Source organism: Talpa occidentalis, unplaced genomic scaffold, assembly GCF_014898055.3.
Source record: "Talpa occidentalis isolate TD23 unplaced genomic scaffold, MPIMG_talOcc4v2.1 talOcc4.10, whole genome shotgun sequence".
NCBI lineage: Eukaryota > Metazoa > Chordata > Mammalia > Eulipotyphla > Talpidae > Talpa > Talpa occidentalis.
In genome coordinates this window covers 33743363-33758278 of record NW_023600993.1, presented here as the reverse complement: position 1 = coordinate 33758278, position 14916 = coordinate 33743363, and the positions used below count along the sequence as shown (strand labels likewise).

The 14916-nt window shown below is 45.0% G+C and overlaps 1 protein-coding gene across 5 annotated transcripts in view; it reads left to right on the top strand.

Moving 5' to 3' along the window:
* The first annotated feature begins 206 nt into the window (after positions 1-206).
* MAP4 (microtubule associated protein 4) overlaps positions 207-14916 on the top strand; it is a 165857-nt gene continuing 151147 nt past the window's right edge. For 2 of the 5 annotated variants that reach the window (XM_054693843.1, XM_054693845.1), the window contains exon 1: positions 571-679. The gene's annotated coding sequence lies outside the window, so the exon portion shown is untranslated. Of the gene's footprint in view, positions 285-570; positions 680-13162; positions 13252-14916 lie in introns of those variants that run through there. The other 3 variants (XM_054693840.1, XM_054693836.1, XM_054693841.1) reach the window with 3 other exon arrangements.

The following is a 14916-nucleotide window of genomic DNA, read 5'->3' as shown; positions in this document are numbered from 1 at the left end:
TACAGCACGTCTCAACTGGGGCCATCACGTCAGCGGCGGCTGACGGCAGCGCAGCTCAGCTCCGAGAGGTCCCCCGGCCGCGTCCTCCAGCTCTCCTCCCCTCCCCTCTCCTCTCCTCCGCCCCCTCCCTGCGCGCAGCAGGCCCGCGCCCTAGACCCCGCCCCGCGCCCCTCCCCGGTGACATCACAGGGCTACAGGCCCGGCGGGCGGGGCGACCCGGCCCGAGCCGCGCGGAGCGGGCGATCGGCATCCCTTCCGTTCCAAGCGCCCAAGTTCTAAAGGCAGTGAGTATCGGCGGCAGACCAGGCCTGGCGTCGGCCCGACAGCCAGAGGCCAGACGTTAGCCGGCGGCAGGCGAGAGATTGAAGCCCCCAAGCGTCCCTTGCCCCCAACGGCCCTCAGCTCGCGCCCCTACCACCGCGTAGCGGAGGCGGCGGGGCCGGCGCTCATTGGCCGGCCGCGGCCCGCTGCCCGCCTCCTCGCCGCGCTTATTGGTCAGAGCTGCGGCGCCCGCGGGATAGGCGGTGGCGGCGCCCCGCCCACCCGCCGGCCTTCAAGAGGGCGACGAGGAAGCGGCCGCCTCCCTGTGCCCCGCCCCTAGGACTGGGCTCTCTGGCTCCGGCTCCTCCCGGCCCTCTCCCGGCTCCCTCCGGCTCCAGCTCCGGCGCTGCGGCGGCGGGTAGGTGCTGCTGCTGGCGAGGCTGTCTGAGGGGCGGCTTCTCCGTCCGGGCGACTGCCGGAGCCTCGCCCCGCTGTCGCCGAGACCCCGCGGAGGCCCACCCGCGGCGAGGAAGGGCGGTGGCCGGCGGCTGCTGGACGCGGGGGCGGCTGGGCTGGGGGCCTGCGGGCTTGCTCTTTCGAGAGTTAAGTAGGATCTAGGGGCCCGCGGGGTGCAGCGGGCTGAGCGGCCGGGCTTCGGAGCCTGGCGCAGGGGGGCCGAGCGGCGCGCTTCGCGCTTGGGATGAGGCTGAGCCCGGGTGCGAGGGGCGGTGCAGTCTGGGGCTCTGGGTGGGGCTCGGGGACGCGTGAGGAGAACTCAGAGGTCTTTCCGAGAGACTTTTGGGGGCCAGTTGAGGGGGCGTCTGAGGCGAACCTTGGAGAGAAAGTCCTCTGGGAGGTTCTGGGAGGGGCTGAGGAGGGGCTGAGGGGAGAGCCCGGCGCCGACGAGGCTCTGCCTGCGAGCTCCGGCCCTGACCCTGAGTGGGGACTACGCATGTGTCTGGCTGCGGGAATGCGCAGGGGTCGCGGGAAGGGTAGTTAAGGGTAGGGCTGGGAGGATTGGGGCGGTGATGAAGAGGGGCACTTGGAATCGTTACCCAGAACAGAGATTGTGATTTAGCACATGGAACAGGTTCTCCGCTGGTATGTGCGCCGGAGTGAATTTGCCCGGTGGGGGAATGTTGGGTGTTTTGCTTCCACCCAGGGGTGTGTAAATTAAATGCATTTGCTACTTTTAGAAGAAGTCTGTGATTACCCTTAGGTTTGTATTTTAGAACCCAGAACCAGGGTGAAACGTGCTCCTCAGGAAGGCTGCTGCTACCCAGCTTTCTTCTGGAAACCCCCTTTTCTCCTTTTCCTTCTTTGGTCCAGTTACAGTATTGCTCCCCATGGCCTCTCGATTCTCCCTCCCTGACTGCATAGCATTGCAGTGTTTCTTGGTGTCTCTTTCTCCCTCTCTCTCTCTTCCCCTTCTTGCCCCCCTCTCCCTGGGTCTCTGTGTGTCTCCCGCCCATTTCCCTGTTGCTGCGCTTTTGGCTTTTGGCAACTGCGTCTGCTCTTTCCCAGGCATGGTTGTGGCATTGCATCAGGGGATATTTGTGCTTGTAATTTGCTCACTCAGCCCAGGAAGAGAGAGAATAGTGTGCTACAGAGATGGGAGGGGGTTGCTAGTCAGCTCGACTTGGTAGGCAGAGAAATGGGTGTGGCACGGGAATACAGCTGCTCCAGGCCTATAGGGTAACACTGCCCAGTCATCAGCTCAAAGAGATTCGTAGAGCAGCAGCAGCTATTTTTATAAATCAGTCCTGAATCCAAGCCGAGCACATGGATTTAGAGTGAACAGTTGTCATGCTCTAACTATTACAAACTGGATGTTTGGTAGACAACATTAGAGTTGCTAAGCAAAAGACTCCATCTCTGCTGTGCATGGAGTACTTGCAACTTTCTAACTTTTCTCAACTCTCTAGATAAATGGGATATCTCTCATCAAGGGTGTCTTTTAAATTGATGCATTTGATGGTTCATATTATCTCTTTTTTTCATATTATCTCTTAAAATCAAATGTTTTTACCTCAGTGATACTTTCAAATTTGATTTAAAAATAAAGCTATCACTTTTGAGTACTTGCCATTTTACAGGCACTAGTTGTAGGTATATACTTAGAGATGAGGAACTTGACACAGACAGAAATAAGAGGTCATACAGATAGTCAAGTGGCGGAAGTGGCATCCACATCAAGGTCTCTCTGACCCCTACACAGTAGTTAAGAAAGTCAAAATTTTTGGCAGACATGGGTGATTCAGGCTCTTGAGAATTTATTCATGCAAATTAAATTCACTAGAGACTGACAAAGTAGATTGAAATTTATTTACATTGAATATATTAAGTGCCACATACACAGTTGGAATTAATTATTCTTTGGCCAGGACACCTCTTTTGTTTCTGGGCAGTCTCATCAGTAGGTAGTAGAATTGGGACTAGGGGCACTGGATGATCTTTTTTTTTTTTTTTTTTTTTTTTTAGATTTTTATTTTTATTTATTTATACAAGCACTGGATACAGTCAGAAGCGCAGGAGGGTGAGAGAATTCACCAGGGCCAGAGCAGGGAACAGAACAGGCAGACCAATGAAATACACTGCTAAGGGAAGCAGCGGGCATGGCAGGAGAGGTCTGTCACGCCATGTGGGACCCTCGCCTGGCGGCTGGGGATCGAACCTGCACTGCAGAGACTGTGGGCAGCTTCGCAGCCCAGCACTCAACCGCTGCGCCACCGGGAGAGGCCCGGCACTGGATGATCTTAAGGGATGTTTTAACCAAATTACAGAAGCCTTGTGTGTCTTTTTTCTTCAGAGAACTTAACATATTTTCTCTGTGTCTCATTTTTATATTCCAAATCATCTCTTTGTATATTTGTTATTCCAGCATATTTTCACCTGTTGAGTTTCTGAATAAGTTTGTTATATACTATAAAGTAATTTTCTATAGTTTGTTGACAGTGAAAGAGCACCTGGATTTTCTTATTTCTCATTTTTTTGATGGTATAAAGTTATTCATTATATAATTTGACTTCCAGGGGAGAGTAGGACAAGCTTGTTGGAAGCATCTTGAGAGCTTGTTGAAAGCATCTTGAGAGCAGGGAAATACACTGGGCCACAGTTTTTATTTTGGTTATATAGTGAGGGTGGGAGTTTCCTATGTGAAGGGGCTTGCATGGTTTAAACCTCCTACCTAATTCAAGATAGGTGACTTAGCTTTTGTCTGAGAAGTGAGGCTGCCTGATATTATCTTATTCTTTCTTTTGCCTAATCTTGTTTCTGGATTTGGTGATCTGTCCTTTGGCTCTGTAAACTTTTACTGTTGACACTTCACATTTTTGGCATTGCTTTTTTCCTCCTCCTGCTCCATTTAAAAAAAATACTAAGTGTAAGTTTTATTTTTCCTCATAAAGCAAGAAAATCCGAGAGGGACATTTTGATCCATTGGATCTTGGTGGTTCATTTGATTTGTTCAGTATGAAAGGGAAACCAAGTAAATATCACTGATTTCATTTTGTCCTTTTACATGGCACTTTTATGTTTTCGGTTTTTTTTTTTTTTGTGGGACCCTCGCGGGTGGCTGGGGATCAAACTGGCACTGCAGAGGCTGCGGGCATCCTCATAATCCAGAGCTCAACCTCTGCGCCACCAGGGGAGGCCCTACATGGCACTTTTAGAACCAGGTTACTGTGTACTTATTGCTAGTAGTATGTTGAGAACAATTAGGGTCAAGAAAGGGGAAAAAGCAAACTTACAGAAATGTGTGGTCAGGGCTCCTTTAGTAGTGCAGGGGTTAAAGTCAGTGCTATTAAGCTATCACCAGCCACTGCAGTATGAGTTCTGTCCAGGGTCAGGGAGCTGACCCACATGATAAGGCAGACCTCTCCTGTCTCACCTACTGCTCCCTTTAGCAGTGCATTTCGGTAGATCCGCCTGTTCTGCTCCCCACTCTGTCTCTGGTGAATCCTCTCACCGCCCATACCTCTGGCTTAAACCTCAGTACTTGTATGCATAAATAAAAATAAATCTTTAAAAAAAAAATGTGGGGTCATTTCTTGGCTAATCTCAGTGCAGACCTTATGGTGAACTGTTTTATATGTCATTAAAATTTTAATGTTTAAAGTCAACAAGTTTACTTTTGTGATTCTTTTATAGGTTAAAAAACTTAATATTCTCACCATAAAAACTCATCTTACTAGTTTGCATATATTTCTATCTTAAAATTTATAACTTTTCCTTTCTGAATTTACAAAGAAAATGCAGTTTAAACAAACCTTTGATTTTGAAATAATTTCTAGGTTTACAGAAGGGTGGTAGAGATAATGTAGTATTTCTATATACCCTTCATCCATTTTCTCTTATTAACATCTTATATAATCATGATATATTTATTACATTTAGACATTAATATTGTTTAATAATGTTGACTGATTTACAGATTTTCCTCTGATTTCCCTTGTCTATACAGAATAATACCATTTTTTTACTACATGATCCAATCCCGGACACCACATTGCATTCATATGTCATGTTTCCTTAATTTTCCGGTCTCCTTGCCATTTTTTTCTTGCACCTTTGAAGAGAAGTGGTCAATTATTGTATAATGTTATTGAATTTGAATTTTCTAATGAGGTTATTCATTTTAGGAAAGAATACCATAGAGATGGTATTCCCTTTTGTCATACCAGGGTATACTGATATCAGCATGACAATACTGATGTCTGCTTTGATAACTTGATTAAGTTAGTGTCTACCTGCTTTCTCAAGCTTATCCTCCAGGGGAAGGGAATTAAGCTTCAGTTCCTGAAGGGAGGACTATCAAAGAGTTTGTGAGCACCCACAGTAATTAATAAATATTTAGGGGATGGGCCTCCCTGGTGGCGCAAGGGGTGAAGCATTGCACTATGAAGCAATCCCCAGAGCAACCCACATGGCAAAGCAGATCTCTCCTCTCTTACCCTGCTGCTCCCCTCAGCAGTGTGTTTCAGTCAGTCTGCCTGTTCTGTTCCCCACTCTATCTCTGGTGAATCCTCTCACCCCCCATGTCTCTGGCCTGTACCCCAGCTCTTGTATGCATAAATAAATAAATAAATCTTTAAAAAAGGGCAAATATTTAGGGGGAGATTCTGTGAGGCTGAAAAAAAAAATCTGACTTCCTTAAAGTTTCATCCACTAATTTTTGCATTCATCAGTGAAACTTGCCTGAACAGAAGTTATTAATCTGTTATTCTAGTGGTGATATTCTGTTTCATTCATTCTTTCTGTATTTATTATTTGGAATTCTTCTGTAAGGAAGATTTGGCCCCACCCCCTTTTCATTCAATAACTTGTGCCAGTATGGACTTATACATATGTATTTTTTTTTTTTAATAGAGGCATGTTTTATTTATTTATTTATTTATTTATTTGTTTGTTTGTTTTGTTTATACAAGCACTGGGTACAGTCAGAAGCGCGGGAGGGTGAAAGAATTCACCAGAGCCAGAGCAGGGAGCAGAGCAGGCAGAAGGACCGAAGTACACTGCTGAGGGGAGCAGCAGGCGGCAGGAGAGGTCTGTGCGCTATGTGGGACCCTCCTCCGGTGGCCGGGGAGCAGCCAGGGATCGAACTGGCACCACAGAGGCCGCGGGCAGCTTCGCAACCCAGCGCTCAACCGCTGTGCCACGCCACCGGGGAGGCCCTACATATGTATTTTTTTCTTTGATTTATAATTCAGTGCTATATTTTGTTGCTTAAATTGTTTGGACTTTGACCTTTTGGTACCTGTGTCCTTTCATTTTTGGTGTGAGCACTTTCTTGCTCTATGAGATGCTCCAGTCTCATCTTGTATTTTCCTTACCCCAGCTCTAGACATTTCCTTAAGGAGTCCTGGTTTCGTTTATTGGAGAAAAATATTTAAAAACCACAATCTGTTTTCTAATGGTATACTCATTATACTGGAATATCTCTGCTTCTAGACTCTCAGAGGATAGAGCTAGGAAATAGATGTATGTATATTGACCCCTCCAATTTGTTCATATATCTGTGTTTATTTTTGTATCTATTTGTCTATAAATATAAACATGATTTCATACAGGTTTATCTGACTAACCAGCACCTCAGAGTTCTTACTAGTGTATATTTCCTGTCACTTATTTGTAATTCTTTCTCTGACAATGAGAAAGTTGGCTCTAATTACTTATAATAGATTTACTTATTGTTCAGTCCTAGTGTATGTGTAAAGTAGAAAAATACATTTTTAATAGTCGCAAAATTTCCGAAAGCATTTGGTGGTTGTTAATTAATTTAAATTGCGCTCCTATAATATTGGCATTTTAAATCTATTTTTCAGTTCAAATAGAGATGTGAAATCATTTGTCCTTGGACAAACAGGAAGTGAGTGACTGTGGCTGGAATTGATGACCTGTTCTTACTCCCAGTGAGAATATGTATTTGTGTATTATTTCTCTAGGGAAATGTAGTCTGTCCTCATTCATAGAATAGTTTTCATGAACCTGGGAGTACTTATGGTAACGTGATTGTCCATGTTGGCCATTAATTATGTGTTCACATTTTTTTCTTCGGTGAACTGAAGCTCACTCATTTTCTTTTCCTTCTGATTCACTAAATCACAGAGAGACTGGGGTAACAAAACATGTATTGCCAAGGGGCAGGATCTGACATGTTCTTTTGTTTTTGTTCTGTCTACTTTTTGTTACCTGACATGAAGAAATGAGATAGGGTTAAAATGATTTCTTAAAAAGTGACTCAGTACTGTAGATTGGCCATTTCAAAGGTGGTGATATAAATTCTAGTTTCTGAAAATTTCTGTATTTGTTATAAAAAATTGAGTGCCACCAGCAATCAGAGTAACTGGTGAGTAGGCCAAATTAGGAAGTAATTTTGGAAGTAACCACAGGTTGCATGGTTATGAGGTTGAGGAAATCAAGAGTAATTACACTGTCTCTGATCCATTTCTTAGCACTAGGAAATAATCGGGGTATGAGATGTACCTGTATTACTCTGTCTGTCTGATTTAATTGAGCTCTATAAAGTAATCTGGTTATGTCAGTATATGACTTTGCCTACTTGTTGGAAACTTTATTTTTATTGTTTAAAAAATATTTTATTTTTGTATTGAATTGGGGTGCAGGCCAGAGGTGCAGGGAGGGGGTGAGAGGATTCCTCAGAGGCAGAGTGGGGAGTAGAACAAGCAGATCCACTGAAATACACTGCTGAGAGGAGCAGCGGGTGTGACAGGAAAGGTCTGCTGCACCATGTGGGTTAGCTCCCTGGCTGGGGATTGAACCCAGGCTGTTGTCTGTGGGCCTTTGAGGTGGTAGTACTGAGATTCAACCTCTAGGCCACCAGGGAGGCCCTTGTTAGGAAACTTTTTAGATCATTTGTTGAAGGCTGTATTTCCCAAACTTTCTACAGTTACATTATCCTACATGTGAGTTTGATTTCATAATAATCTCTTTTGTGTCCCTCATTTTTTTTTTTTTTAAGATTTATTTATTTATTTATACAAGCACTGGGTACAGTCAGAAGCACAGGAGGGTGAGAGAATTCACCAGAGCCAGAGCGGGGAGCAGAACAGGCAGAAGGACTGAAGTACACTGCTGAGGGGAGCAGTGGGTGCAGCAGGAGAGGTCTGCGTGCCATGTGGGGCCCTCGCCCGGTGGCTGGGGATTGAACCTCTGTGCCACCAGGGGAGGCACCCCCCTTTTTTTTTTTTTTAAAGATTTCTTTATGCATGCAAGAGCTGGGTAGCGGCCAGAGGTGTGGGAGGGTGAGAGGATTCACCAGAGACAGAAGGGGAGCAGATTGACTGAAATACAGGCAGATTGACTGAAATACACTGCTGAGGGGAGCAGCGGGCGAGACAGGAGAGGTCTGCTGCGCCATGTGGATCACCTCCCTGGCTTGGGATCAAACTCATGCTGCAGTGGTTGCGAATAGTTTCATAGTGCTGGATAGCTTCATGGTGCTGCGTCTTTACCCCTTGCACCACCAGGGAGGTCCCTCTTTTTTTTTTTTTTTTAAAGATTTATTTATTTATTTATACGAGCACTGGGTACAGTCGGAAGCGCGGGAGGGTGAGAGAATTCACCAGAGCCAGAGCGGGGAGCAGAGCAGGCAGAAGGACCGAAGTACACTGCTGAGGGGAGCAGCGGGCGGCAGGAGAGGTCTGCGTGCCATGTGGGACCCTCCTTGGGTGGCTGGGGAGCAGCCGGGGATCGAACTGGCGCTGCAGAGGCTGCGGGCAAACTTCGCAACCCAGCGCTCAACCGCTGTGCCACCGGCGAGGCCCAGATTTATTTTTTATACAAGAACTGGGGTACAGGACAGATGCATGGGAGGGTGAGAGGATTCACTGGAGACAGCTGGGAACAGAACAGGCAGACTGAAGAAATACATTGCTGAGGGGAGCAGCGGAAGAGACAGGAGAGGTCTGCTTCACCATGTGGGATTCTCACTGGCCGACCGGGATCAAAACCCACACTGCAGAGGCTGTGGACAGCCTCACAGTGTGGCACTCAACCGCCTGTGCCACCAGGGAGGCCCTCTCTTTTTATTTATTTATTTATTTATTTTTATTTTTTAAGGAACTTTTTATTATGGAAAATTTCAAATGCATCACAAAAGTTGATGAAATGAGCACTCAATACCCAGCACTTCTCTTTAATAATTCCAACTACTAGCCTGCCCTTCTTTACTGGATTATTTTGAAGCAAATCCAGGCCATCAGAAATAATCCAAATGTCTTAATGTATGGGTGGGTAAACAAAATGTAGTATATCTACACAAAGGAATATTAATTGGCCATGAAAAGGAATGAAGTACTGACATATGCAATGACATGGATGAACCTTGAAAACATTATGCTAAGTGGGGCCTCCCTGGTGGTGCAAGGGTTAAGATGCAACCTATGAGGCAGTCTGTAGCCACTGCAGCATGAATTCAATTCTAGGCCAGCCAGGGAGCAACCCATGTGGCGCAGCAGACCTCTCCTGGCTTGCCCACTGCTCCCCTCAGCAGTGTACGTCACTCAATCTGCCTGTTCTGTTCCCTACTCTGTCTCTGGTGGATTCTCTCACCCCGCACACCTCTGGCCTGTACGCTAACTCTTCTATGCATAGATGAATAAATCTTTAAAAAAAAAAAAAAAAGAAAACATTATGCTAAGTGAAAGAAACAAGACAGAAAAAGCCTGAGAAGGGGATGTCTGGACCTCTAATCTGTATCTGGTTGGTCAGAAGCACAGGTAAACACCTGAGTTTGCAGCTGGCATCTGCAGTTAGGTGACTGAGCTTTTTACCTGTGGAATCTCTTGCTTCCTCTGGGTAGTGTCAGAGTTGAATTGAGTTCAATTCTTGGACACCAGTATGGTGTCTGAGTATTGCTTGCTGGTATTGGAAAGCCTCCTAATAGCCACATTGCTTCAGGCAACCAACATGATATCCTTGTTAGCAGTGAGAATTACCAGTAACAATTTACCTGCTAAAAGTTGCCAATAGGGGCCTCCCTGGTGGTGCAAGGGGTTAAGTCACAACACTATGAAGCTATGTGCAACCACTGCAGCATGAGTTTGATCCCCAGCGAGGGAGGTTACCCACATGGCACAGCAGACCTCTCCTGTCTCTCCACTGCTCCCCTCAGCAGTGTAATTCAGTAGATCTGCCTGTTCTGCTCCTCACTCTGTCTCTGGTGAATCCTCTCACCCCCACAACTCCGGCCTGGACCCCAGCTCTTGTATGCATAAATAAATCTTTATTTTTTTATTTTATTTTTTAAAGATTTATTTATTTATGCATACAAGAGCTGGGGTCCAGGCCAGAGGCGTGGGGGGGTGGTGGTGGTGGTGGTGAGAGGACCCACCAGAGACAGAGTGGGGAACAGAACAGGCAGACCTACCAAAGCATACTGCTGAGGGGTGCAGTGGGCTAGCCAGGAGAGGTCTGCTGCGCCACGTGGGTATCTCCCTGGCCAGGGATCAAACTCATGCCGCAGAGGCTGCGGACAGCCTCATAGGCTGTGTCCCAACTCCTTGCTCCACCAGGAGGCCCAAATAAATAAATCTTTTTTTAAAAAGTTGCTAATATGTTAAAAATGGGCAAAAATCTTTGTTTTAATAATTTAAAAAAATTTTATTTACTTTGTAGAAGAACTGGGATGTAGATTAGAGGCGCGGAGGGTGAGAGGATTCATCAGAGACAGAGTGGGGACCAGATCAGGTGGATTGACTAAATACACTGCTAAGGCGAGCAGCATGTGAGACAGAAGAGGTCTGCTGCGCTATATGTGGGTCAGCTCCCTGGCCAGGGATCGAACTCAGTAATAGTGCTGAGACTTAGGCCACCAGGGAGGCCCTCCTTTAATCACATCTTATTTTCTTAAAACAGTAACATCAAAATTGCATAGTTACAAACCTAGTAATCTCAGGTAGGATTGGATCACTTAAGAATGATTAGAAGTTCTATGATACAGCCAGTTGCTTAGCGCTCAGTCAGTGTCCAGTTTAGCTTGATTCTCTTGGGTAGGGTATGCTTTTAGAGTATATATCAGCAGACCACCTAGGCAGGCTAAAATAAGATAACATTAAAAATGTGGACAAAGCAACTCTATGCCCATCTTTGTCTATGCAGGTGTCTCTTCCCTTTTTTTCTAATAAACCTGCCCTTTTAGAATACGAGAAAAGGGACCTCGCTGGTGGCACAAGGGGTTAAGACGCAGCCTGTGAAGCTGTCTGCTGTCTCTGCAGCACAAGTTCGATCCCCAGCCAGGGAGCAACCCATATTGCGCAGCAGACCTCTCCTTACTCGCCCACTGCTCCCCTCAGCAGTGTATTTCAGTGGATCTGCCTGTTCTGTTCCCCACTCTGTCTCTGGTGAATCCTCTCACACCCCACACCTCTGGCCTGTACCCCAGCTCTTGAATGCATAAACCTTTAAAAAAATGCAAGGAAAAAAGGTGCGGGGGACAAAATAATTGTTTGAAGAATATTCTGAACAATTTTATATGCCTAGCATAGCTGAAATGCCTCAGGGACAAACTATCAATTTAATTTAGTTCATTAGCCAGGGACAGGAATGTCTTTTTAGCAGCGAGTTGGCCTGAGAGTCTGAGGTAGACTTGCAAAAATTAACCAAACTGCAATTACCAGTGGCAGAGAACTATAGCATGGTAGTAATAGTAAAGGGCCAGATGTCAAAATAGTGCGATTCAGGTCCTAACTGTATCACATAGTTATGAAGGTGGTACATCAGTGAATCTTTTTCCTTATTTATAAAATTAGAGTGCTGATAATATCTACTTCACAGGCTTATTGTGAGAATTAAAGAGCTATGTGACTGGGTTAGTTAGTTACCCTTTAAAGTGCCAATAAATACTGCCTGGTGATCCAAATCAAAGTATTATTTTGGTATATATCAAGTTAGTGGTGCATTGGTGTTTTCAGTGGCCATATATGGTAAATTGGTTATGCAATATGACATTTATGGTCTCAGGGAACCCTTTGAGGTCTAGAGTAGTTAACTTCTTTGAGGTCACATATTAAATACATAGTGAATCAGGAACTGAACTTTATTTACTTTTTACTTTATGAACTTTACTTTTTATTGTTTTAAAGATTTATTTATTTAGGCATACGAGAGCTGTGGTGTAGGCCAGAGGTGGGGGTGTGTGTGAGAGGATTCACCAGAGACAGAGTGGGGAGCAGAGTAAGCAGATGTAATGAAATGTACTGCTGAGGGGAGAAGCTGGTGAGTTGAGAGGTTTGCTGTACCGCATGGCTGGGATCAAACTCCTGCTGCAGTGGTTGCGGATAGCTTCATAGTGCTGAGACTTAACCCCTTGTGCCACTAGGGCAGTCCAGGAGTTGAACTTTAATCTCTATCATTCTTTTTACTATGTTCAATTTTATACCATAGATATTTATATACCAATTAGACTGAGGTACACAGTCTGTACACAGTACTGTGATAAGTGTTTCAGGTTACTTTTGATTTATTTATTTATTTAATGGTTTATGCATACAAGAACTGGTATGTAAGCCAGATATACTGGGGGGTCAGAGGATTCACCAGAGAGAGTGGGGGAGCAGAACAGGCAGATCCACTGAAATATACTGCTGTGGGGAGCAGCTGGGTGAGTCAGGAGAGGTCTGCTGCGCCATGTGGGTTAGCTCCCTGGCCAGTTGGGGATTGAATTTGGGGATTGAACTCATGCTACAGTGGTTGGCGATAGCTTGATAGCTTTGTCTTTAACCCAAGTTTCCTTTTTAAAAGTTGTAAAGTAGAAGAAATGACACATACTATTTTAATAAGTGTCATGATATAGACTGTAAATTATGAATGCTAATAAGATCATGCAGAGATTTAAATGACTAAGTGGATTCAGATGAATGCCTTAAGTGGCTCAGGGTACTTTGTTGAATTGACTCATAACCAAGATTTCAGTAGTACTAGATGTTTATTAATATTTAAAAAATACATAAATATTCCTTAAAACAGTTCTTTCCTTCTGTTTAAGCTTGAGACAATGGGGAGCTGGTATTATTCAGACACAGAAACATGAAGATTATAGATTCTTAGGATTAGAAATACAAGGATCTTTGGGGAGGGTCATTATAATCCTTAGGGGAAGGGTCCTTATAAGGTATAATATTTATTTTTTTTTTATTTTTTTTTATTTTTATTTATTTTTTTTTTTTTTTATAGAGGCATGTTTTATTTATTTATTTGTTTGTTTGTTTGTTTGTTTATACATGCACTGGGTACAGTCAGAAGCGCGGGAGGGTGAGAGAATTCACCAGAGCCAGAGCGGGGAGCAGAACAGGCAGAAGGACCGAAGTACACTGCTGAGGGGAGCAGCGGGCGGCAGGAGAGGTCTGCGCGCCATGTGGGACCCTCCTCCAGTGGCCGGGGAGCAGCCGGGGATCGAACCGGCACCGCAGAGGCCACGGGCAGCTTCACAACCCAGCGCTCAACCGCTGCGCCACCGGGGAGGCCCATAAGGTATAATATTTATACCTTAAATTTTGTGTTCACTTTTAAGAGCCACATTTTCAGAAACATGGATAATCTAGGGCCTATCCAGAAGAAAATTAATTGGCTGGTGATAAAAGTAGAAATCAAATGACTTGAGGCACTATGTAAGGAATTAGAGATATTTCACTTGGAGAAGAAATAGGTAGGGGCCGTTATTTCAAATATATCAATATACAGCAAGTAGAAAGAAGAATTAAATTTAGTGTTTTCTTGCTTTGGCAGAACTAGAACCATAAAGTCAAAGGTAAAGAGAAAAATGGAATGGAGCTTCCTTTGAAGACAGACAGAGGCCCAATATCATGAGAACCTTTGACGCCAATACACAAGAGGATTTTTCTGTGGCCATAATTTCTCAGGGATTTTTTTTTTGTTCTTTTTCTCACTAATGCAGACTTCTGTAACATCCCCTGAGGATGTGGGAAATTTGGGCTTTGGTTTAGTCATGTTTTGCCTTGAGAGTTATAATGGCTGTTTCCTTGTAATACTTAACCTTGGGAAGGATCTGATTTCTGTTCTTTGTTTTGTGAGGCCCGTGAACTGAAACCCTACTTAGGGCTTTTCAAATTTTAGTGTACATAAAAATAGGATCTTGTTATAATGTAGATTCTGATTCTTAAGGTTCAGGGTGGGACCCACGAGTTTGCATTTCTTTTATTTTTTTTAAGATTTTATTTATTTATGCATGCAAGAATTGGGGTATAGGTGAGAAGTGAGGGGGGTGAGAGGATTTACCAGTGACAGAGCAGGAAACAGAACAGACAGCTCTACTGAAATACACTGCTGAGGGGAGCAGTGGGCAAGTCAGGAGAGGTCTGCTGCGCCATGTGGGTCACCCTCTGGCCGGGGATCAAACTCGTGCTGCAGTGGCTGTGGATAGCCTCATAGTGCTGTATCTTAACCCCTTGTGCCACCAGGGAGGCCCTAGTCTTCCATAGTCTTTTTTTTTTTTTTTTTTTTAAATAGAGGCATGTTTTTCTTTATTTGTTTGCTTGTTTGTTTTGTTTTTTTTGTTTATACATGCACTGGGTACAGTCAGAAGCGCAGGAGGGTGAGAGAATTCACCAGAGCCAGAGCGGGGAGCAGAGCAGGCAGAAGGACCGAAGTACACTGCTGAGGGGAGCAGCGGGCGGCAGGAGAGGTCTGCGCGCCATGCGGGACCCTCCTCCGGTGGCCGGGGAGCAGCCGGGGATTGAACCGGCGCCGCAGAGGCCGCGGGCAGCTTCGCAACCCAGCGCTCTACCGCTGCGCCACCGGGGAGGCCCTCTTCCATAGTCTTAATGGCTTTTCCTGAATTTTATTCTGTAACAGTTCATGCCCATGTATCATTCATGAACAAAAATAAGACCTTTTAGTCTTTGTGTTACAGGCAACATAACACAAGAGAATGTATCAGTAATGTGTGAGTGACTGATTTGTCACACATCCAAGTATCTTTTGGTGATGGAACTAGTTATTGGTTGCTGCAGAATTCCACTGCAAACTGGCAGTTCCGGAACCTACGTGTGTTAAAAGCGAAATGATTGGGATCTTGGAGGCCAGAAGTTTGAGATGTTCAAGAGTAGTTTAATTGTGAAATAATTAAGACTTCATATGACCAAGGCTTTCCGGGTCATAAAAGATTGAAGGGAACAT